The sequence below is a fragment of the Triticum aestivum genome, chromosome 4D (genome assembly GCF_018294505.1).
Source record: "Triticum aestivum cultivar Chinese Spring chromosome 4D, IWGSC CS RefSeq v2.1, whole genome shotgun sequence".
Taxonomy (NCBI): domain Eukaryota; kingdom Viridiplantae; phylum Streptophyta; class Magnoliopsida; order Poales; family Poaceae; genus Triticum; species Triticum aestivum.
In genome coordinates, this window is record NC_057805.1 from 197,053,607 (window position 1) to 197,057,575 (window position 3,969).

Genomic DNA, 3,969 nt, shown 5'->3' on the forward strand with positions numbered 1-3,969 from the left:
ACAAACAGTAAAGAGTATATTATTACTGACATGAAAACATGACTTCCTTCGTCATGTGCGGACTACATCACAAATAGCAAGCACAACCATTAATATATGCTTTCCTAACTTATAACTGAATTCTGATTGGGGGGGGGGGGAGGGGGAGCAAAAGCCTGAGTTTGCCACTGAGGAAACTGTAGTGTACGTGGTACTTGAAGGCTGCAGCTTGTTCTTGAATTGAGTGTGTTGAGATTGATATCCATTTGTATGGAGAGGTGTCTGCATATATTAGAATACAACGAAAACAACATGGAGACGGAAGAGATCAAGTTAGCATGTCATACTCATTTATCATCATATTATGACATGGAAAACGCAACATGGAACCCAAGTCAGGGATTCGAGGCCAATTAGCACCTAAAACTTAAAGATAAGGATGGGGCTCGCCAGGCATCCTGATGACTTCAAAAGGATGGTGTGGCTAGTCGTGGAGAAGATCCTAATCGATAACTATATCACAACAATGTCAAGTTAGGCGCAACTGCATGGATGCAAGAGACGGCGACTTGGATCCAGAGGAGATGCTAGAAGATCAATCGAGGAGGGATAATATTTGGGTCATGGGTGGTGCCCCTGCAGAAGTATGTGAATGGACAGGAATGAAGAGATAACTTTAATTGCCTCTTGGTGGTTAATGGAGATTAATTGCAAATTGGGAAGAAATTATGATTCCTTCAGTTACCAACCTGATCGAGAGGAGAAAGGAGTTGAAGTTTCAAGAGTAAATGGGAAATGATGCTACTCTAGCAAGGAGAAAGAAAATCTACCGAAGCCACCATCTAAATGGGTGGCATATGATTGGTGTGATCTTTTTTTATAAGAAACAGTCGCACCAAAGAAAACAAATATTGCAGAACAGAATAACTAACCTGACTTGACAAACAAAGTCGTGGTAGTCCGAAAATTCCATTGCCACAGTAGAAGGTCGCAGCTGGAGGGAGACAAACTTGTCACTAACTGTAGCTGCAGGTGCTGGATCCAGTCCACGCTATGGCAGAGGCCTCACCGGGGTAGCACTCGAGTGTACAGTCACCAGGATCACTGCACAATCCTTGAAATCACCATACCAATCCACGAGGATTATTTGAGCTAGATACATACTGTATCAACTAAGGCCAGTACATAGTGCATGCTGACATTTGTTGTGAACTTGTGATTCAGTAAAGCCGGTGTGGATACTTGAGAGTGCCAATCCTTACAGAGATATGCTTGAGGATGAGTCCGCCTCTGCATACATAGAAACAAAACCATAAATGGATTAGACATACTGCATCAGCGCTAAGGTAGCACTTGCTGGAGAACATGAGAGTGCAAGTCAGTGCTAAGGTAACACCTCTGCATACAGCATACATAGAACAAGCTCGGAGAGCCGTCGAAGGCGGACCGGTGGTCGTGGTGGAATTGTAGACCCATCGGAGGAGAGTCAGACCAGCGGTCCAAGCCGACGGTCCTGCCGGAGGGGCATTGGATCAGATCTCGGCCGCCGCGTCGAATGCATAGGGGCGACCGGCCAGCGGTCCTGCCGGAGGGGCGTCAGATTGTACTCTGGCCGCCGCGCAGGAGGATACAGAGGGGATCAGGGGAAAGAGAGCGATGGGTTTGGCTAAATCCGGGAGATAAACGTACGTGATGAGTCTGTTTCCGGTCCTACTGCTGGTAACTGCTGTTCTGTGTTCTGGTGGGTCCCATATGTAAGCCGGAAAAGAAAATGCTGAGATGGCAGGCTGCTGACGTGAATAGCCTGCATGTTTAGATAAATAGGTTAGTGGGGATGAATACGATCGAGATTTAACAAACCATTCACATTAAATGTATGACCATAGAAGATTTTATTCATTTAAACAGAACAACAATTATTCTCTGAATTAAATGAATAATCGTATTGCAATAAACATGATCTAATCATATTCATGCTCAACGCAAACACCAAATAACATTTATTTATTTAGGTTCAACACTAATCCTGAAGGTAGAGAGAGTGTGCGATGGTGATCTTATCAACCTTGAAATCACTTTCAACACACATCGTCACCTCGCCCTTAACTAGTTTTTGTTCATTCTGCAACTCCCGTTTTGAGTTACTACTCTTAGCAACTGAACCAGTATCAAATGCCGAGGGGTTCCTATAAACACTAGTAAAGTACACATCAATAACATGTATATCCAATATACCTTTGTTCACTTTGCCATCCTTCTTATCCGCCAAGTATCTAGGGCAGTTCCACTTCCAGTGACCATTTCCTTTCCAGTAGAAGCATTCAGTTTCAGGCTTGGGTCTAGCTTTGGGCTTCTTCACGGGAGTAGCAACTTGCTTGCCGTTCTTTTTGAAGTTCCCCTTCTTCCCTTTGCCCTTTTCTTGAAACTAGTGGTCTTGTCAACCATCACCACTTGATGCTTTTCTTGATTTCTACCTTCGTCGATTTCAGCATCACGAAGAGCTTGGGAATTGTTTCCGTTATCCCTTGAATATTATAGTTCATCACGAAATTCTAGTAACTTGGTGATAGTGACCAGAGAACTCTGTCAATCATTATCTTATCTGGAAGATTAACTCCCACTTGATTCAAGCGATTGAAGTACCCAGACATTCTGAGCACATGCTCACTAGTTGAGCTATTCTCCTCCATCTTGTAGGCAAAGTACTTGTCAGAGGTTTCATACCTCTCGACACGGGCATGAGACTGAAATACCAATTTCATCTCTTGGAACATCTCATATGCTCCGTGGCGTTCAAAATGTTTTTGAAGTCCTGGTTCTAAGCCGTAAAGCATGGTGCACTAAACTATCAAGTAGTCATCATACCAAGCTTTGTCAAACGTTCATAACGTCTGCATCTGCTCCTGCAATAGGTCTATCGCCTAGCATTGCATCAAGGACATAATTCTTCTGTGCAGTAATGGGGATAATTCTCAGATCACGGACCAAGTCCGTATCTGTCGGATTACGGGTTCCGGCAAAACCCTTGAGGTTCGAACTCTAGGGTGCGCATGAAGATCTCTCTCCCCCTAGCTCACACTCTCGCCACGATCTCAAGGCCTAGCTCGCCGAACCCACGGAACATGGGACACAAGAGTTTATACTGGTTCAGGCCACCGATGTGGTGTAATATCCTACTCCAGTGTGGTGTGGTGAATTGCCTTGCAAGCTGGGGATGAACAAGTACAAGGGAAGAACGACCTCCTGAGGAGAGGTGTTCTCTAGCTCGATGAGCTTGTGTGTGTGAGGATGGACTGGGTCTGATCCCAGATCTGTTTTCTATGGTGGTCGCTAGTCCTATTTATAGAGGCACTGATCCTCTTCCCAAATGTTTAGGCGGGAAGGGACCCTACAACGGCCAATTTGAAGGGGGACAGCTAGTACAAGCTATCCTGACAAAAGGTGGTCTTCGCCTGCCAAAGGCTCTGGTGGTGACGACATCGTGGGCTCCGCGATGACGTCCATCCTGCCGTCCTGCTGGTCTTGGTCTTGTTGCACCGATATGGAAACCTTTGCCTGATGCCTCGGGACTCCTCGTCTGCACCTTCCCCTTTAGCACCAAAGAGGCAACCGGTACTCTGCGCCCGCTGGCGCCCGCTTGGCCTTGGTCGTCATGACTCACGTCACGGAAACCTTGCGAGGTGCCCCTCACCTTGATCTCTCCGCTCCTCGCGAGCCAGCCTAGTGAGGGAGCCCCTGAGGAGGTCTTGTGTCGTCTGCCTCGCGAGGCTTGGCCCCTCGCGAGGGTCTTGAGTGTTGTTGATGAAGATGGGCCGTACCAGGCCGCTGGAGGAGCCACGCCCTGGGCCGCAGGCAGGCAAGTCTGGGTACCCCCGTTCCCAGGGCGTCGACAGTAGCCCCCGGGCCCAAGGCGCGCTCGGACTTGGCTTCGTGGCGAAGCCAAGGGTCAAGGGCGGAGCGTCGCGGGCCCCAATAGCCTGCGGCCTTGAT